General features: G+C 47.2%; 1 pseudogene; it reads right to left on the reverse strand.

The window, feature by feature from the left end:
• Positions 1-421: 421 nt before the first annotated feature.
• LOC119377220 (gastrula zinc finger protein XlCGF8.2DB-like) lies at positions 422-21,889 on the reverse strand (annotated as a pseudogene).
• Positions 21,890-22,177: the final 288 nt, after the last annotated feature.

A 22,177-nucleotide genomic window follows, 5' to 3' on the forward strand; every position in this document is an offset into this window, starting at 1 on the left:
GTTACTGCAATAAAGGATAGGTTGGGGTGGGAATTACTAAGTACACGTAGAAAAAACATTAGAAATGCTTTTCAAAATCTTTCATGGCTTGGTCAAAATAGATAAAGAATCTTACATTTTACCTCCCCATTTCTTGTCTCACAGAAGTGACCACCCTCTAAAAATAAGAGAAAGTTTTTGCAGAACAAACGTATACCAATACTCGTTTTTTTCCACACACAATCTCCCAGTGGAATCAGCTTCCACAGGAGATTGTTGACTGCCGCACTGAAACTTCGTTCAGAGACATACTGTTACGCTCATAGTTTTTTTTTTTGTTGTTGTTGATCTTGTTTTCATATTTATCCATTTATGTAAGCATATGTTACCCTGTGTATTCCCCCTGCAATAATGCCTTCGGGCGCTGCAGGTACTTGAAGGGACGGAAGGCCGAGCAAGAAACCAAAAATCAGCCGAAGTGGGAACTTCTTTTTTGCAGCACTTGCTCGCAAAAAGTTCACGTCACACAAGTGCTGAGTTATCTTTCCATCACAAATTTTAGACAGCAAAGTTCTTTACTGGCTCTTTCAGGGATCCCTGTAGGTCCCTCACGTTCATGGCCTTTTGCTTCCATGATGATGGGACATGTGGACCGTGAGGTGGTGTTTCCGTGAAAAACATGCATTGCAGAGGACACAGGAAAAGGGACGTTCTCCAGTGTGCGTGCGGATGTGTCTCACGAGACTGTTCTTTCGAATGAAGGATGCATTACAGCGCTCACAGGAGAAGGGACGCTCCCCTGTGTGAGTGCGCATGTGCTCAATGAGGCAGCTTTTCACTGAAAAAGAGGAATCGCAGTGGACACAGGAAAAGGGCCGCTCTCCAGTGTGCACGCGGATGTGTCTCAAGAGATTGTCTTTCTGCACAAAGGATGCATTGCAGTGGACACAAGAAAATGGACGCTCTCCTGTGTGCCTGCGGATGTGTCTCACAAGGCTGTTTTTCTGCACAAAGGACGCATTGCAGTGGACACAGGAAAAAGGCCGTTCTCCTGTGTGCATGCGGATGTGTCTCACGAGGTTGTTTTTCTGCACAAAGGACGCATTGCAGTGGACACAGGAGAAGGGACGCTCTCCTGTGTGGGGTGCGCATGTGAGACACAAGTTTGGACTTGTGAGTGAATGCCACTTGACAGAAGTGGCACTGTAAGGGGGGCTCGCCCACATGTTCCTGAAGGTGTCTGCTCATGTGTGCCTTATTCCGTGTCACGTAGGTGCACTGCTGGCAGGACTGCAGTCGACCTCGTACAGACGCCAAAGAGGACTGCTCCAGGGATGCAAAAGACAAGGAACCTGCAAAGCCATCGAAAGCACACAAAGGCAATTATGTGCCATGCACCAAATGCAACTGAACTAAAGCAGCAGGCAATGCACAAGGGGTGTTCCGCATGTCAGTGAGGTAGATATCACCTTGTCTCGCACAAACCAAAGCTACTGTTATGCAATTGTGCACAACACAGCAAGTCTTATGAAAATTCCCATCTTGCTACACATAAATTCTAATCTTAACAAATGCGAACACCAGGTCCCCCCCAAAATAGAATCTGATCTAGATGCAATTCCGATGCTATATATAGAGTCAAATGTGTTTGAATGTGCACCGAAATGCACTAGCCCATTAAACTACTTCCTCTATTTCTGTTTGCAGAGTGCACAGCAAAAGAACCACATCATATTCCATCCAACACATGAAGCATATCAAAGAAAATATCAGTGGAAGAAGTTTATGTGATGGAAACTGGAAAGCAAAAGAAATAAGTAACATTTTTAAAGGTTACAATGGCATCATGTTTTTTGGTGGTCAGAATTGCCATGCAATGATGTGCATTACACAAGGAACTAATTCTTCATATTGCTGACACATTTACACATTGCCCACTAACGTCTAAATACTGCTTCAATGAAAGCATAATGATACCAGGGATATCAGTCACAGATTAACCAGATAGTGTTTCAGCCACTTATGAATCAGTATTTACATCTTACAGTGTTAAATCAAAGTGCGACTACCGAGCATTGTGGCAACTTATCTGAATATTGTTTCTCTCGGCACTGACAGATATGTAAAAACAAAAGGATGGATTATTAAATGCTTAGTGTGAATCAGTCCTTGGTAAGACGAGCACAATTTCCGCACGATGATTCAAATTTAGACGTTGCAATGAAGTCCATTATTTTCTCAATTACAGACAATCCGTGAGAAAAGTGACTAGTCAATTTCATACGTTTCATAACAACCAATCTGAAGTAGCAGTTTGCACATGGTCACATCACTATCACAACCACGAGTTCATAATGAATAAGGCTGCAACATGAGTATAAAATGGTAAATAAGTTTATGAAGAAGCTGTTGCAATGCCCCAAAGGCAATATCAACAGCTAGCAATTTTTGGTTGCTAATAAGGAAGAATGGAAACATTTGCAACAGCAAACAGACTACTTTTAAAGGGACACTAAAGGCAAATATTAAGTGAATGTTTATTGTTGAAATGACGGTCCAGAAACTTCGTTGTGCTACTTTTGTGCCAAGGAAGTGCTTATTTTGAAATAAAATCACGTTTTAGTGGTCTGCATCGCGTTAGCACATTTCAAATCACCCGCCTGAAAGCGGTGTTTCTCACGTCACTGCTGCCGTGACCAACAATGCCTGCCTTTACTGCGCGGCGGCGTGCACTGGTGGCGGTGCGCCATTCGGGCATCCGGCAACATCACATGCATGTGGCATTTTCTCTAATTTTCTGTCAGAGCGACTTTCATGAGCGCGCAAAACACGCGGCAGTACGCGATACTGAAACTACTGCTCAGACGTGACCGCATGAGCGAAGCAGGGTGCTGGGCGAAGCGCAGTTCGGCGAAATCGGAACCTTTCAACGACGCGCGCCGTTCCCCATGGCAACACCAAAGAGGTTCTTTTTTCCATGAATCAAAAAGAAACGAACAAGCAGCATTTTATTACGTCTCTTGATGCACGGAAGGTTCTTTTTTTATTGCAGCTAGTTTGATTACGAGTGATTAATTGTAGTCGAACTCTCTCACGTCATCGGGAACATTTCCAAAATGTGCCGCTCGAGGCGCTCATCGTGTGACACATTTAGCTTAATTTCTCGGTAAGTAGGGTACTGCTGTTGATAATATTGCCATTTTAGACGTTGTCATACATTGAGCTTTCACTCTGACAATTGTTATTTGCCTTTAGTGTCCCTTTAAAGGGCCCCTAAACCACCCAGCGGTCGAAATTTAGTTGAGGTGAGGAAGTTGCGCTCAAGTTTACAACGAACACGTAGCCGTGAGAATTTTTCGAAACAGTGCCCTAATAGCGGAGTTACACACGTTTGATGATCGAAACGCGACGATCGCTTCTTTCCCTCTTTCCTACGTTACCCTCTTCCAAAACCGCTTTGCCCTCCTCATGTCGCGTGGCATACGTCACCGCTGCGTCTACTTCCGGTTGCCGCGACTCCGACGCTCCAGCTCGCCGTCAACTCTGTGTGGTATCTGGGTGCACTGTTCGTTGACTAACCGCTGTTGTTGCCGTGCCGGCCCGTGCCCCTACGAATCGGGCCGGTATGGACCCTGTGTTGCGCGCACGGCCTTCAAAGGATCGCCAACGTGATGGGACCCGTACAGGGACACGCCGTGCCAGACCACCTCGGCTCGAGATGAGTTCACGGAGCTCATCAACCGCAAGGCGTGGATGTGTAATTACGCTAGCGACTTGGCAGTTGCGTTTTAGTCTGTCCAGCATTAAAGAAAGCGTCGCGTAAAACCAAATAAAATGTCCCCAAGCTGGCGCCAGGTCAAGTGGCGCCAGCTATGGAGGATTAGAAACAACTAACAAACGCGTAATCTATGTCCTCCGAGCATTCGGAAGCGCTCTTCTCGACTCGCTAAGCCTACAGCATCGATTATTTGAGTATGGCTCTCCAAAACGGGGCTGAATCGGTACGAATACTTTGCTGTCGAAGCTTAAGGACATGAATCTAAAGCAAATGGAAGCATCAGTTCGGAGCTTACACGCTACAGAGCACACGGCGGCCACTTGATAGACTCGAGGTGGACGACAACCGCTTTTGGCACTGCGGCCATGTTTTTCGGAGGCTTGCCGGCGTAGCTTGCCGTGCAAGTTGGACTGCTGTCGCGCGTGCGGCGACGGCCGACGTTTTGCGGCACCGCGCCGTTGCGGCAGGCTTGCCGCTAGCGTGAGCGGGCCCTTACGGGCCGCAGATGTCGATTCGCAAGCGGCAACACGACCAAGAACAGCAAGGTGCGCACGAACAGCTGTTGGCAGAGTAACCGGAAGTCGTCGGTTGTCGTTCGGCCAATCGCAAGCATCGAAACTGATAACGTCATAGTTTCACTGGTGATGTCACACATGTCAGTGGCGGGAATGGCGGGGACCGGAAAGGAGAAGCTATTGTTTTTCGAAATTGTGGCGCGCCCGCGACCTGTAGCGCTGCGGCGTGTGGCATCGTTGATCGCGACGGCATTCTGCACGCGATGCGCTTGTTTACTTGAAATCTTTGGGAAAATGTCGGAGGGGGTTTAGGGGCCCTTTAAGGCGAGCAGAAATGACAATTACACTCAAATATACTTTTACCCTTGGCATCAACCAGGCTTGAACGTTAGAAGTGCCTTAATCAATTACATTTTCAGTACTGGTTGATTACATGTAAGATCGAACAAACGATGGCTGGTCGACCTCTTAAATTTAGTTGAAAATTTTATATATTATTGCCTGATGAGTGGAAAGAAGAGATCCGCAATTTGTTTTGCCACCAAAAATTTTTTCGAAGCACAAAAATCAATAATGACGAAGAGGTGGAGTGGAGCGCTCATCCGCTCTGCTGTTTTGGCCAACTTTCGTTATTAATCGCACAAAATATATTAAGTTAGGTAGCTGAATTTTCTTTAACTAAATATATGCATGTTTTTGCTTCTGCTGAGGTATTTTTAGTTTTTATGTGTAGTGTAGATGTTCTTATAAAAACCTCAAAATTGGATCAGGAAACGTTATTTTCTTTACTTGAAGATCTTTATCGCAAAAAAGCCTTGTAGCAGAGCGACAAAAATTCCGCATTACGTTCTTTGCATACTTATCTACTAAACTGCAGAATCTTATATATTGTAGCGGGGTTGCAGCTATGACTGGGAGGTGTGCGAAGAGGAGGCAGACGACGTGTTGTTGTTCTGAAGATACACAACCGCCATCTTGACTGCTGGACTATTCCATACTGTAAACAGTTAACTATATTCTAACATTTTGGTGGTGGTGCTGGGTACTACGAAAGACGGAACTCCGCAGCGGACGTGTCCTGGACGGCCTCAATATGTCAACAGAAAGCAACTCTGCTGCTGCCGCTTCGACCGTGACTCCTGTACAACCGGTACAGCCGGTACAGCCGGTCGTATTGACTCAACCGCGCGATCCCGGTAACTTCTGCGGCACCGACCACGTGACGTCGATGACTGGATTGCGAAGTACGAGCGGTTTGCAGCGGTCTACAGGTGGGACCCTACAATGATGCTCGCCAACGTTGACTTCTATCTCTGCGGAACAGCAGGCGCGTGGTTTCAGGCTCATGAAGCTGACTTAACAAGTTGGGATGCCTGTAACAGAAGCTTCGCGACCTATTTGGTAGAGCCGTCGGACGCCAGCGGGCGCTTCTAAAGAACTCTCCTGTCGGGCACAACTTCCACCGAATCATACGTCTCCTACATCCTTGACGTCCTGGGCCCTTTGCCGTCGTGTCGACGCCAACATGTCCGAGGGCGACAAAGTAAGCCATTTGCTCAGGGAATTGCGGACGACGCGTTTAATTTACTTGTGTCTAAAGACTGCTCAACCGTGGACGACATCATCAAAGAGTGCCGCCGGTTCGAAGAGCTGAAGAGTCGCCGCATTGCCCAGCATTTCATGCGACTTCCGAACACGGCCCGCTACATCATCCTGCGAGGACCTTCAGCCGCCATGCGGTCAACCGCCTACCAATGAGAGCGTAGTTCGCATCGTGCGCCGAGAAATCGAGGCGGCGTCGCCATCATCTTTCCTGACGCGGCCATCTGATGACCTCGACCAACGATCTCGTTGATCCAGCAGGTTGTGAGGAGGAGCTTGCAAATGTCGGACTGCAGCCGGTATGTTCGTTGACAGAACCTCGTGTCAGGTTCCATAACGCCTCCTCGTGCACCGGAAATGTTTCGGCCGCTATCGTGACCCTGTCCAGTGGAGAACGCAGGACGACAAGCCGATCTGCTTTCGTTGCCACGGTGTAGGACATTTTCCCGCTACTGTCGTTCTCCGCACCTTTCCATCTCGCTCGTTTGCTGGCTATCGACGTGACGACAACCACCGACCCTGCATTTTCCCGCTCGCGACGGTGCACCATACGATGAGGCTCCGACGACATCGGTCCGACGCTCCAGCCGTTCGCCGTCCCCACACATCGTCGCTCCCGGTCACCTCAGCCCCGTCGCCATTCGTCGCCTCGCCCTACTGGACGCCCATACTCGGAAAAACTGAGCAATGCAGCAATATATATAACTTTTCAGTAAAGAGATACGATCGGGCTAAGTTCAAGAAAACACCGAACAATGGAAACTTCTGACAATTAAAAAAAACCATTTTTTATATTTCTTAAACTTTGTCCACTTATTCTCCTCCACCTCAGCTTTCACAATCATTGAAACATATTGCATACTTTTGTTGCACTAATAGTTACGGCCCCTCCAATGAGACCCTTAGGCAAGGATTGGCAATTCCGACTTCTTGCCCAGCAAGTGTATAAAATGCAGACAGGATTGAATTTCTTTTTATTAAAAGGCCGGCAGTACCGAAAAAGGTGTCATCGGGAAATGAATCCCGATGGCGTCAAGAGTTCTGAGTACAATTAACCATTACTAATCGACTAGTTGCAATAAAAAATAACCTTCCGTGCATCGAGAGACTTAATAAAAATGCTGATTGGTCCTTTCGTTGACTGATTTCTAAGGAGGTCCTAATTCTATCAGCTATTACCTTTGTAAATGGCTTGTAGACAACAGACAGCAAGCTGGTCGGCCTGTATTTTTCAACTCCATGACGCCCCTTTCTTAAGGATTAAGACGATGTTAGCAATCTTGAAAGATTCCGATACCCGCACCGTCAATAGACACTTCGTATAAGGATGGTCAGTTTTTTCTGGCAGAATCTGTCCCCGCTTTTGAAAACCTGCTGTAAGTTGATCGTCACCAGCGGCTTTGCCTCTTTGCATTCCATTCTAAGGCTTTCCTTACTCTGTAGAATTCTGTGGAATTCGTCAGCTACTTAACTATCTTATTCGTATATTGATAATAATATGGCCTTCCTTGTTTGGCTCTTAGTGCATACATCTGGTTCTTGCCTGTGACCAGTTTTCCTCTTCATCACTTTTAAGCTTATGTCTGTTCTTAAAGAAAGCTGAAGCACTTTTTTAAAGAAATGACTTGGAATGTGTAATCATAGTTTGATCCTGCTGATTTCAAAAACCAATGTAAGAGTTCACAGAAGTGAACGCAAATGACATTTCTTGCAAAAAAAGAGCGCTGCAGCCGCAAGGGCTTTTGAACTGCTGAGCGAAGGCGGTGACGTCAACTTCGGTGTGCCGCGTCATCGGCGCCATCAGCTCTGTAAAGCATGGCCCTTCGCGATCAGTTCCACCAATGGCGCGCAGCCAGAAGTAGTCACAGAGGCCATGGCTCCGCCAAAACCACGGTGGTAGAATAAACAGGTGGCGCATCGAGCGCCGCGAGCGCGTCGCCATACTGCTCGAGTTGCTCGCGGCCGCCGCTAGGTTCGCGACGAGTTTTTGGGCCGAAGACGCGCATTGCAAGCTCTCGCTGGGCTGTAAAAACCAGTTTTTCTAGCTAACTTTGTGGTTTTAAACGGTTGTTTGTGCTTTTACTAGCTTGTAGTGGCTGTCTGCCAGCTTCGACCGCAAAAGTAAGAGCGCCAGGCTTTATGAAGCTTAAAATTTTTTAATCGGCGCGGGTAGTCCCGATATGACTGTCACAGGGTGCCGATTGCAAGACGCGCGCGTATTGTTTTTTTCAAAAGCGTGAAAATTTCTATCGGCGAGTGTACAGAGTAAAAAAAAGCATTTGGTTTTCACGTTATCGTATGTATGTCCGAGGACTGTAGCTGGCGGTCTTTCCGTGGAATTGCATTTCTCCACAACTGCAGTCGCTTTTCGTCTTTCGGCGCGGAGAAAAGACACAGCTTTTCTTTGCACGTTTTGTAGCCAAATTTGCAATTTGGAGCGAAGCATTTTAGTCCCATGGTGGCCGCCGCATCAGCGGCACAGATCGAGCCACTGTGGTTTCAGCCATGGTTCTAGCTTGCAAAGTGAGCTGAAACACCGATGCGGTCGTGCGCGTTGGTTCGACAGAGCGCAACAAACGCGACGCATCAGAGCGGATCTTAAGGCGTGGGATCACCTAATCACGACCACCGTGATCTGGCTGTGATCATGACTCGAAGGCTGATTGCGACTTTGCGACGCAAGGTTGCGTCGCATAGGAACGCTCTTGCTCTTCGGACGCTTCCACCCACGGACGACTCCACATTTATCGAAGATGACCAAGCAGAAAGGAAGAGACGCCGCTGCAACGCTGGTTGCGTTGCATGCTTTCATTAGTGGCGCGCTCGTTCTAAGCAATGGCAACTCTTCAGTGTTGCTCAAGGCCTCTCTGGTGTAATAAATACACCGCGGATCTCTTTCTCAAATGTTAAAGATGTAAATTCCAGTTTAAATGCTCGCGATGCACGCTGGCCACATGCTTTCAAATGCGCCGGAGTGGAGATATCGGCCCAGAGTATACCTGCTGCCACCTTGCGGAAAAGCGGCGGCAACTCGAGCACCGTGACACGCGCGGTGCATTGGCGGAGCAGCGCGTCGGGCCACCTGTTATTCTACCACCGTGGCCAAAACTACCGACTATGACGTAGTTCCGGTTAGTCCATTTCCACGCAGGCACGTAGCCAGAATTTTTTTTCGGGGGTGGGTCCAAGGCCTAATGATTCGAAAGAAAGTCTTTTCATGGCAAAAAGAAAAAAAAATTGCCCGGGAACATAAAAGGCTGGACGAATTTCGGGGGGGGGGGGGGGGGGGGGCCGGGCCCCCCGGGCCCGGCCCCCCCCCCCGAAATTGCCTACGTGCCTGTTTGCACCCCCTTGCCCCCCCCCCCCCCCCTTGCTACGTGCCTGTTTGCAAGCCCACACTTTTGGCGCGCTTGCTTGGGGGGAGCAAAACGAATTATTCTTTCGCGTATTTGAAAGTTCCTGCTGCCACAACAGCGAAAAAATTACGCCATCATCGACAATAATGTTGGTCCTTGTTAACAACAAAGTTTTACCGAATTGTAAAACCACTTCAGCATCCCTTTAAGAGCATGTTCCACTATCTCTATCTTATACCATTTTATGTAGGCTATCATACGCCTATTGACTAACTTCGAAAGCTTTGCCAGTTCTATTTTGCCTTTTGGATTCCTGGGAGAGCTTGCCAGTATGCTGTCTCACGACAATACCTCAGAGTTCTATTGCACATTATAATTGCACATTATTGCATATTATAATACTTGTAAAATTATTGTTCATTGCATTAACAGAAAGGTCAGATTCCTCAGTTAGAGAAGAGGGGGGAATATGACATCAGTTCCAGAAATACCAGGGGGGAGTTATTAGTAGAGTTCACACAACAATTTACGAAGCTTGAAAACCTTTTACTAAACACAGGAGAACCAGAATAGTCGTGGAGGAGCTGCAATGGTGAAACTAAAAATGAAATAGACTTCATACTGTGCACACACTCTGGCATAGTGCATGATGTCGAAGGGAAGTGCTTGGCAAGATACAATGCAATGACTATAGGATGGTAAGGTTTCAAATTTGCCTAGACTTCAGGAAGGAACGACAGAAACTGGTATGCAAGAAGCCAAGTAATGAGTTCGTGCTTAGAGGGAAAGCACAGGAATTCAGGATCTTACTCCAGGACAGATACTGGGCTCTGACCCCAGGCATTTACCTTGCCTGAAAAGCTAACACCGGAAATTTTTTGACCATGCTCAAGTAAATGTACTTCATGTTCCTGAGAGCAAATCGAAAAATAATCTTAAATAAGCAAGAAAGCACAAAACCAAAACCATAACCAACCTAGCATACTGTCCTCACATGACGTACGAGATGGTAAAAACTGAAAATTGTGCGAGCCATGCCGGTCCAACCAGTGCGGAATATGAAAGCTGCGAAGAGCAGACGCTCAGCGGAAAGGTGACGATGCCTTACCAGCCATACCACGCCTGCGACTCCTCGTGCCATGTGCACAAGCTCCTCGGAGCAAACGGATAATGACAGCTGCTATTCGGGCAGATTTTGAAGGAAACAATAATCGCCATTCCTCTTCAATGAAGTAGAACACGCTTGTTTGTTTATGTGCTTGGGCGAGTTACTCGGGGAGTAACTACACTTTGATGAAACGAGCACAGTTGCGTGCTATCTTCAAAGAGATCAGTAGACAGCTCATACCTTTGTACAGACTGCACTTGCTGCGCTCTCGCGCATACTTACATTGAAGCGACAGACAGCACAAAAGTTTGTTAGCTTGCAGGAGCAGTTGTACTCCCTTACGCCAGTGTTTTGTACAGTGATGCCAGATCAGATCCTAAAGGAGTGAGCTGCTATCCTTACTTCGTGTAACATTCCGATTCGTTGATATGGTTCCCCTGCAGCGAAAATGAGTACTTGTTATCTTACGGCAAATGTAGAAACATACCTGAAGAAACAGCGTGTAGTTCTGTTTGTGTAGCAATTGTTGCCACAATTTTCATTCCATTGCTTGTGATGCTTTGTGGTGGGTTGGTAGTTGCACTTGAACAAATTTGTTTGTGCCAAGGCCCGGGTCACATGCTGGCTCTGGTGATGTTTCGACAGCTTGTCCCAACTCACAAGCCAGCGCCACTGCTGCCTGCTGTACTGGCTCTGCTGCAATGTCATCCTGAAATAAATTGGTTTCAGTTGTTGCGAGTGTTAAGGCCAAAGATTATTGCTGGAGAAAATAAATAAAAGCCCTCTTACATGATCTCTTTTGCTACATTGACTTGGTCTTGGCGTGTGCCCGATGGTTGCATCTCCAGAGAGCAACTGTCCAAGAATCTGAAATAGAGTATGAAAAGATGAGTTACCAACGTATACACACCAAAACAGGAACTTATGGCAATTATTAAAATAAATACTTTTCAGACATAAATTAAAATCTGGTGAAAACACACATACTTTTCTATAATCGCCTGGTCTTATGTTTTTCTGATGCTGTACCTAGCCTTTAGTAATTGCCATCAATGTTGCTCAAAGACTCAACCTATTACATACTGTTTTATGCACATTGATTGGGGATGCCTATTACAATAATATAGTATACTGGTAGATGTTTATGTGAATCTACTCCATTGAAATTGAAAATAAACGTGAATACTGCTAAATGATCTCTGCAGTGCTGGAATTAATTGCGAGAATACCTTTGTCTTTATATAGGCATTCCACGTGTTCCTTTTACATCCAACGCACTTCTATGCCGACTCAACAAGAGCACTACAAATCCCTTTTCAGAGGAGATGATTGCCACAATAACGAAATATGGATAAAATAAAATAATTTTTTCTCTGTGATAGCACAGGATGTCGCACCACCTGTATATCTCGATGAAAATCTGCATAGCAGTCATGTGACATCACATATCGGTATTGTGAAGAACGAGACACAGAGGATAACACCTGTTCCTGAACCAGCTGCTGCTTTTTCTACTTCATGCTAGCTGCCTGCACGCCTGAACCCTGCTGTTGCTCTTCGTCATCACACTCTACCTTGATTGCAAGCATGGAGCTGCCGACATGCCTCTGACTGGCGGTGCTGGTTGCATCGCAGAGGTTGGTGCCACCACGTTGCAACTTGGTTTGGGGATCTGCCAGAAGTGTCTCTAATGGGCGACACTGGCTGCATCGCGGTGGTCAGTCTCGGCCATGCTGCGACATCATGGGAACTGTAAAACGTGCATCCAGTGGCCAGCTTTGGATTTGTCGTGGAGGTTACGGCAGTTGTGGCATGCCTGGAGGAGGCCAGATCAGGATCCGAGGAGGCACTGTGGGTGGCAAGGTCTGTCGGTGCTTTTTTCGGTTACATCAGCATGAAAGTCAACACCAGGAAGACGGTCAGGACATTTGTCACGAATCTTCCTTGGCTTAGGAGGCACTAAAAATCCTGTTCTTTAGCAAAATTTTCCATGTTATCAACCAGGCGCTCACTCTCTTTTTCATCGATGCCCGAGAGCTCTGAAAACGGTCTAGGTGGCTCTTTGGGTGCCGTAGCTTTGGAGTCCAGTACAGGCCTCTTCGTGATTGATATTCTGTCAAGAGGAAGTGGGATTAGCTTCCAGGGAACCTTCTTGCGTTCATCTCGGGGAACCTTCTCACTAAACGCCTGCATGTTCGACACATTTTAGTCCATTCTGTCTATGCTTTGCTGGTATGCCATCAAGTGCTGGGGGTCCTTTCCTTTCAGAACAGCTGCTCTGACTATCTGACGCTTCTCGCTGTTCTTGAGTTTCCACTTTCTGACTTTTTCCATGCTCACCGAGAAGACACAAGCATGTCCTGGCATTTTCTCAATAGGTGTCTAGGGTCAATGCGGCCTCTGCTACATTACGTGTCTCACTCAGCACAAGGTGATCCTGCACCATTCGGTAAATGACTGCTCTTGAAGCAGCACAGGAGGCTTGAATGGGTCGGTAAGCATGGCAATGGGTGCTATGGGACACTGATTATTGGCGGGCGAGTTGGTACATACTGAGCGTGAAAGAGCACGCCGAGACAGGACAGAATACGAAAAGAAGCACACATACACAGCGCTGTGTATGTGTGCTTCTTTTTGTATTCTGTCCCGGTTTGATGCGCTGTTCATACTCGATGCTGTGGGCTCTTTCTCGTCCTTCATCGGAGGCGTTCAGGCATGAGAAGCTCACATCTGCAAGTGTCTCAGTGAAGGCGAACCTGGCATTAGCTCCTCGAACTGCACTGGAATCAGAGTGGTCACAGCCTCTCTCATTGATGCCATGTCATCGAATACTATCGCAACCATACAGTAAAGTGCAGCTCCTGAGGCCAACATCTGAGGAAGGGCTGCCCGAGAAGCGCTGTGTCATGGGGCCTCAGGGCACAGCTTTAGCGTCGAGGTGTGTGTTGCTTCCCATTCTCTTCTGCAGTTGGGAGAGGGTTGCAGGCATGTGGAAGAGGGCCAAACACAGCTACGAACCTGGTGTTCCATTCCGGCCAGGACTCTTGCTCTATGCCTTCATATTTATGCCATGCGTCGGCGCCACCACGAAGGCGGTTGATGGCCACAAGTCCATTTTGACTGTCCTGCCAGGCAAGGCATGCCGAGATTGTTGACAGTCTGAATCCACCGGACAGCGTTGTCCTGGAAACTGCAGAATTCTGGAAGGTGAGAAGGATATGGTAGAGCAGCAGGCCGGACGCACGAGGTCAACAACACTAAGCGGTCAAGCTTTTGCGTCATTTGTGTGATGGCGTGCATGAGCTCCGTGGTGCTGTTGGGTGAGGCGCCCAAAGAGCCAGGGTTGACGTCCACGGAGTGTGCTGTGGTAGCAGCACTGACGGCAGCGAGATCCATGACCAAGGAAGCCTGGACGGCATCCCTTGAAGGTTCAGACAATAGAAGAGTCCTGGGTGAGAGGTTTTTGCAATGGAAAGTGTGATCGGCTGTCAGGTCGTACCCTGGAACCACCAAAGAGGCATGGACACTGTCCACGAATATGGTGTGATGGGTAGCTGCAGCAGCGATCACGTTGCTGGCTCTTGCCAAGGAAGCATGAACAGCATTCCTTTGATAGAGAGATGTGCAATGCCGACGACCCACAAGGAAAGGCCGCTTCAGCTTTGGTTTCTGTGATAGACCGCGCCATTGTTATAAATGAAACACAGAGACAGTACCCATTCCTCGGCCAGCTGTTCTTTTATCTGCATCTTCTTTCTCTACTTTGCACTAGCTGCCAGCATGTCTGAACCTCAGTGTCACCCTTCCTCGTCACAGTATATATATATGTCACGGACAAAACCACACAAGATCATTTGGTCGGCACTACTCATATCTTTTAAGACACCTCATCGTTGTCTTCTTCGGCGACTGCACCAAGCCGCTCCAAGTTGTGTCAGGGTCATGGCATTACTCCCGTTCCTAAAAAGCATCGCCTCAATGCTGAACTATTACACAAAGTGGAGAATGCCACATGGAGAGACTCAAACGAAAATGCAAGCAGTTTGCACTAAGTCGCGCAAAGGTTGGCACAGCTAAGCACAGGCCCATCGCCGCTCTTACTCACACCCTCTTGCTACACTATACTATACAAGGCTATGCTATGCTGCTAGCATGCCTAGATAAGAGTGGTTAGAAACACGCCTTCGGATCAAGGGTCCGCGGGTTCGAATACCGCCTCGTGAAGAATTCTTTTAAGCAAGAATTTTTCTCTTTCTTTCCGTATCCTTCTTTGTTTCTCTCTCTATTTCTCTGTACTCATTCTCTCACCCTTCAGGATTATTACAGGCCACACCATAGCAGTGAGTAGTGGGATACGCCCAAATTGTGTGGCACCTACCCGTTCATGATAGTTTTCGGGCACGGTCACATTATTTACGCGAAGCTAGAACAGCTTCGTTCTTAAAAGGTAGATGATGAGCAACACATAGAGCTTTGCTGTCAGCGGGAGCAGTACGGCTTTAACCATAAGATGTAAGAGATGCCTTGGCATCTCTCACAATGTGTGAGGTGCCCAAGGCGCGAACGTCTTGGGCAGCGGATGGTCTTTCGCTTTCAGGAAGTACCCCGTAGAACCGTCGCTGAGTTGTTGGACAATCACATAAGGGCTAAAGTAGCAGTGGAAAAATTTGTCTGAACAACCACACTGGCGGATTAGTGTCCACACCCGTACTTTATCGCCAGGTTGGTATGTGACGTCTTGACGGCGAAAGTTATAATGGTGGGCATCATTGTGTTGTTGATAGCGGATATGTAGTGTGCTTCTTCGGGACGTTGAGCGAATTCACCAACATGACTGGCAATGTTAGAACAGTGAGTAGGTAAAGCACAGCGTCCAATGTTGTCATAGCTTCCCAGCCACGAAGAAAGTGGAAAGCAGTGAAGCCGGTAGTTTTCTTAGGGTAGTGTGTTGCATGCAAATGTGACGTATAGGCACGATACAAGTGACTTGCTTCACCACAGTGAAAGCAGAGTGGCTGATTGTCAGATGTGGACAGACGCTTGACTTTACTTATTCATTCAGGGCCTTGTCAACTCGTACGCACTCGTTATGCCGGTGGTCCCTGGAACTGGCGCAGCAGTTTTCCGAGATTGGAGTGTAGCGATGCGTCATGGGCTGCGCAGGTAGTTGCAGTGCTTGTGCATAAGTCAGCACGGGAGCTTCGGGAAACGTTGGCACAAACAGCTGTGCTGCCTGGCGAACATTTTCGCTGACATGTCCATGAGGGACGTTACGTGTGGCTAAAATCTCTCCCTGAAGTCGAGTGAGTTTCTCACGCATGACACTGCAAACAAGTTCTCGAAGGGAATCTGTGTCATATGGTAACGTGGGAGATGATGCTGATCCCCGGGTGATTTGGCGGTCGTATACTGAACAGCATTGCTGAAGTGCTCGTTCCACAGATATTGCTTCGCTGATGCACTCAGCTGCTGTAGCTGCAAGGCTTTGCATCAGTCCAGCAAACAATTGCTCTTTCACGCCGTGCACAAACCATATTCAGGCAGAGTCCTCCAAGGCAAAATACACATACCCTATCCCAGCGAGCTGTGTTGTTGTCCAGTGGAAAGCACCGCGTGTGCTCTTGGAGGAGGGCATTGCCCGCTGCCTATCAAAAGCCCAGAAGAGGTACTCGACAACGAGCAACGGGATGTTGACCTCGCGACCAGTACAAGCAAGGAAACAGTGAACTGATGAATAGCAAACATGTCCACTCTCTCTTCAAGCAAAGATTGTCACAAAACTGGGCATGCGTCGTGTGTTTGCAGCGCTAGGCCTTTTTCATTTGCATTGTAGGAAAATGATGAGCAGCAAATGGGCTACGCCACTAATCACTGTTGTAAAGAAAAAATGGTAGCGTCCGGTTATGTGGGGACTACAAAACAACAGTAATCCCTTCTCTCAAAACAGATCATTACCTACTTCTGAGACCAGAGGACTTCTACATTGCCTCAACAGGAGGAAACGCGTTTTTGTGTACTATACCTGTCCTTGGCATATCAACAGCTCCCACTCACTCCAGAGTCATGACCACTGTTGAAAGTAAACACCTGTCTGGGGTTGTAGAGTTTCAGCACCTTCCCTATGGAGTGGCTAGTGCACCCGCAATCTTTCAGGCGATGATGGATGAGGAGCTTCACAGCATTCAATACGTAGGATGTTACATAGGCGATGTGATCATGAGAGGGTCTGACATCGGCGATTGCCAGCAAACACTAGAACGTGTCTTACAAAGACTGAGCGAATATAACGCTCAACACGGTTAAATGCCGGTTCTTTCAGAAATCTGTGACATATTTGAGTCGCAAGGCCACTGAACAAGGCATTTACCCTACAGGCGCAAAGAACGGGGCACTCTTACAAGCCCTTGAGCCCACCACAGTTATGGAGCTTAAGATGTATTTGGGAACACGGAATCTTTAATTTAGGGTATCTCAAGAACACCTCAATAGTAGCAGAGCTCTATGGACTACTGAGAAAAGATAAATGTTCAAGGGAAAGAAAATGCAGTGACACATTTAAAGCTAAGAAACACTTGCTGAGAAGCAGCAAGGTGCTGACATTCTATGATGTCAAGAAATCGCTCGTAATGCCTTGCGATTCATCGTCGTACGGCTTAGGTGCCGTGATTTTTCGCAAGACAGACGAGGGCGATCAAAACCAATCGCCTTTGCGTCGCATTTGCTAATGGAAGCAGAAAAAAGTATGTGCAGTGTGAACGTGAGGCTTTCGTAATAACCTATGGCCTAAAGAAATGTCACCGTTACCTGTATGGCCAAGAATTTACCATCTACAGAGCTCAGCAGCCACTACTCGGGTACTTGGACTCGATAATATATTCCAACTGTAGCTGTCATGCGGATACAATGCTGGCCCTTGACGCTTGCCACTTACAGGTACCACCAGAAATTTAGAAAAGGGGAAAATATAGAAGTTGGAGGCCTTGTCTACAATGGCCCAACCAGGACTTGCGAACGATGAGGCATCAGAGTGCTTGTCAGTCTTTCAGTGTGCCACGCTGACCACAGATGAGATTGCAATGTTCTCAAAGCGAAGCTTAACGCTCAGCCGTGTGGCTTGATTGCATTCTAGGCCCAATGGGTGGCCTAGAAAGCATGCAGACGAATTGAAATTGTACTATGTTCGCCGCAATGATCCATCTCTTAAGTAGGGTGCGTGACGTGGGGCGTAAGAGTCGTAATTCCAGAACAGCTGAGGGAGCGCGTGCTAAGCAGGCTACATGAGGAGCACCCTGGTGCAAGGTGCATGAAAATGCTGAAGATTCCTATGGTGGCCAGGAATCAATTTGCCCATTAAACAGTATGTTCAGAGGTGCAAAATTTTTCAAGCAGTGCAGCCAGCTGCCAGGCCTGTTCCGCTTCAACCGTGGCAATACCCTGCGCAGAGGTTGGTTAAGCGTGCACATAGATTTTGCTCGAAAAGGACAAACATGGTTCTCATACTGGTCGATTCATTCTGAAAATGAAGTGTTGCTCATGTTGTCAACGTCAGCACTAAAAACCCTAGAGAAATTTCGGGGCATTCTGCCAGTTACGGCTTGCCAGGAATCCTGGTGAGTGACAACAGGCCACAGTTCACCTCAGCTGAGTTTGCCGATTTTACGAGAACCGATGGCGTGAAATATGTTTGTGTTCCACATTCACACAGCATCCCATGGTGCTGCAGAATGAACAGTGCAAACCACGAAGAAAGCCTTGCTGAAGCAGGTGCTTGAGAATGAGGCCTTGGGTAAGCTGCCAGCAGTGCAAGAAAGTATTGATAGCTTCCTCATGGCCAACCGGAACACAGCAACCGGTGTGACAAGCAAATCACTCGCTGAAATTCTTTTGGAACACCAGCCATGCCTAAGACTTTCAATGCTTGAACCGGATTTCACAAAAAGCATGAAGCACAAACAAGAGAAATCAAAAGAGCAACCAGATTTGTTTTGGGAGCACGAGTGCATGTTTGTTATGGGGGGCCGTGTTTTGGTGAAAAATGTCTGTGGTGAAGCTTCTCGTGAGAAGACGGTGCGGTGATCCAGGTTGTCAGTGTGGTGACATACATGGTGAAAGTGCGCAATCAACTACGCTTCAGACACATCGGTCATCTGCGTCCTAAACATGCTGACACTGATGGAACGCCACCACCCTTCGAAGTGCATGCAAAGCCCCGAAAAAAAAAGAGGTGCTACCAGCAGAACGCATTTCAACACAATTACAACAGCAGACCAACCGGGACGGTTCCTGTTCGCCTGAAATGCTGGCGGAACCCATTACCAATGATGCCCTAAAGCAAGACAAATTACCACCATTAAAACACACACAGCAGCCAATATCGAAGGACTTAACAGAGGCTTCTGCACCGACTGTGGCAAGTGGTACTGCTATGTCGAGGTGCGTGTGCGCAAGCAACCAGATTGATTTCGACATGAGAACAAACAAGGTATTGCTTGTTTGTTAAATGCTATGTGTTAACATTAATTGCTACTACGGTTACCAGATTTTACCTAAATTGTTGCTTCTGAATGGAGCGGAAAGAAGTCCCAATAGAGCAGAATGTCACGTCACCTATGTATCTGGCTTACAATCTACATGGGATTTGTGTGACGTCACATTTTGGTATGTATACGTACATAGGCACTGAATAAAGGCATTCTATTCCTGCTGGGCTGACTGATAACATTATTACACTCTCTGGTGCTCGGTTTTAAATCCGGGGCATACTTTCCAAAGGCGAGTTCTTTAACCACTAGGATACACGCCCATGCACGCGGAACATGAATATAGTTACCTGAATGAATGCGTTGTACCCGCAGTGAAAAAACAATGTTGAAACCACTAGGCTCACACCCATGCATGCGGAACATGAATATGTGTTACCTGAATGAATGCGTTGTACACGCAGTGAAAAAACAATGTAGAAAGATAACACTTCTGACAACCTTCTGTTTAATTTCCTGGAAATGGAATAAAAGCCCTCTGCAGGACATGTAAGCCGACAAGCAAGCTTACACACACACGAAAGTACAAACTATGCTAAATCTTGATGCCAAACACGCATTTCGGTGGTCATGAAATGCACGTGCCATGAGAGAACGTTTGAGATGCTGACAAGTGCTAGAGAGAAGATGAGAGACACCATGCCGATACCACACGAAAACAGCGTTTTAGGGAGGGCCGCTACCTACAATAAAACTCAATGCTTACGCATCACTTAGACAAATCCCAAGCAAGACTCTGCATGGATTCTTTCATGCCGACTCTTGTTTGTGGCAACGAAAAACTTTACACAAGTAGCCTTCATCTGCATATTCGAGCAATGCTTGACTGTAGCTTCTGTTGTCAATGTTTATTACACTGTTATCAAAGCAGACAGGCAACACTGCAACCACAATTGGCGTTGCCCCGACATGCTTGTGTAGCCTAAGTTCGAAGCATTAGCGTGGCCCTGTGGTAGAATACTTGACTGCCATGCAGAATGCCTTGGTTCGATTGCAGCTCAAGCTGCGATTTTTATTCTCTGCTTCCATCCAGATATTTGCCATGAATGCCAGTAACAATTTCTCTGCAACACGAAGCCCTTAACGCTTTCGCGTTAAGATTTCCAAACTGAATTCTGCCGTTCCTGAGTTTATATACTGTGAATTACCTGTGGTGCCGTGTTATGCGGGTATGTGCCATAGATGACTGGTGGACAGGGTTTCACGATATACGTGGCAGGCAAGTCACGTTATTCATGTCACGATTTGTGAATCACGTTCATCATACACTAATGTCCTCCTATGCTAATTTTGGTGCACACCATGTCAATTGAGGAGTCGAGCACTAAAGCGCCCAGATGTAGGCGGCTTGATAGATAGCAAAGTTGTACGTAATGCGTTTACAAGTAATCGATTACTTGTAATGAACTACATTTTCATGCAATTTTGTAATATAACCGATTACTTTTTCGAAACTGCAACATTCTGAGTAATTCAATTACATTTTCTTGTAACTGATTACTGGTAATCCATTACTTTTTTCTTCCAAAATCAAGTTGTAACCAGTCTTCTACGGCAGTTCTAGTCGCAAAAAATATGCGACCCCTCTGTAGGGAGCCCCCATCCTGTTAAACTGGGGTCCCTATAGAGCCTATTTTCCACCTTTTCCCTGGGCTTACCTGCCTCCAAGTGCCAGCAACACCGAAGCGCGATGCTTCATATAGGACATGGACACTATCACTGAAGCGCTGTGCAACTATGAGCTAGTGTGCAAGGTGTTCTTACGTTATAATATCACCCTTCCCTATGCATTGAAAGAGTGCTCAGTGTAGCAGCTGACCTTTAACAAGGAAACCTGGAAGATTCAGCGACAACAACTTTGAAAAACAAGTCCTGTTGAAAGTAACGTGTAACACTATATCACTGAAGCCACAGTAAGCCTCCCAGCCTTCGTGCGAGCCTCCAGCCTTCTGACTGCTATGCAAGCCAAGTAGTTCGTTGCAGATTGAGTAAGCTTGTTTTATTGTTTTACGGCAATAAAATTTTGAAGGAAAGGTACGCAAAAGGTAATCAATTACATTTCTGTAATTGCTCAGCTACTTTTCTGGGGCAGTAATTGACAACTACAATCAATTACATGTTAAGGAAGTAATTGTAAACGGTTTCTTATTTTCTGTAATTGTACAAGTCTGACAGACGGACGGACGGACGGACGGACGGACGGACAGAACAGACAGACAGACAGAGACAGACAGACAGACAGATAGATAGATAGATAGATAGATAGATAGATAGATAGATAGATAGATAGATAGATAGATAGATAGATAGATAGATAGATAGAAACGGTCAAAGTGCATTTGGTTCGGTAAAAATGCTTATCTGAAATAACGTCCTCAGCTTCGCTGGTCATCCACCTCCGCAGAGTACAATGGCCTCATGAACACCTCTTTTGTACACGAGGCATAATAAGCTCCAACATTCGACATCTCACCTCATGTTTTCGCCTCCTCGAGAATGCTGCTCTCGCTGCCTGCGATTCCCTCCGTTCATAAACGAAGATGGACGACGCCGCGCCTGGCCTTACTCGAGCAGATTTTAGCGGAGTTCCCATTACACGCATTAGCGATTAACTCCGATGGTAGTCACTGTCACGAAAATGTTTCGAGCAGAGAACAGTGGTTCTTGAAGGCTCGAAATTACTTCCATTCACAGCAGCGATCCACTGAGCAGTTTGTTTTTTCTCACGTGGGAAATTGAGAAAGAATAGATCGTCTCGGCCGCCGGAGCTCGTACGGCCGTACACAGCGCGAACGGCCGGCATGGTGACAGACGAGGTTCTCCGTCCAGTAGCAGTTCTTTGAAGCGTAAACCATAAACGTAGGGTGGGGGGGTAGATTATTTGGGATAACAAGGGCGACTGACGCGGACAACGTGCACACGCTGACGGTGCGAGCGTCCAGGACGTGCCTTCCGTACGGCGGTTCAGCGTAAACAAACTAGCCGCAATCGCGTTTCGTGCGCGCTGCCATCTTGACATGAAAAAACAAAACTCTCACGTGACCACCAGCTATTGGCCGCGAGATCGAGCGGAGTCGCCGCCTGGCGGCTACTGGCTGAAGCGCGCCTATTGCTCCCTGCGTCGTCTGCTAGCACGTCGTGTTTGCATGTGCGCGTACGTCCTGCACGTTCTCAAATGGCGGTTTGTTCTGTTATGTTAGCGCGATTTTAACTGCTCGTACGTATACCTAACATGGTGTGCAGAAGCAAATGGGCTTGCTCGGCTGCATGCGCATTGTAATAAGATCAGTGAGTGCGAC

The sequence above is a fragment of the Rhipicephalus sanguineus genome, unplaced genomic scaffold (genome assembly GCF_013339695.2).
Source record: "Rhipicephalus sanguineus isolate Rsan-2018 unplaced genomic scaffold, BIME_Rsan_1.4 Seq410, whole genome shotgun sequence".
NCBI lineage: Eukaryota > Metazoa > Arthropoda > Arachnida > Ixodida > Ixodidae > Rhipicephalus > Rhipicephalus sanguineus.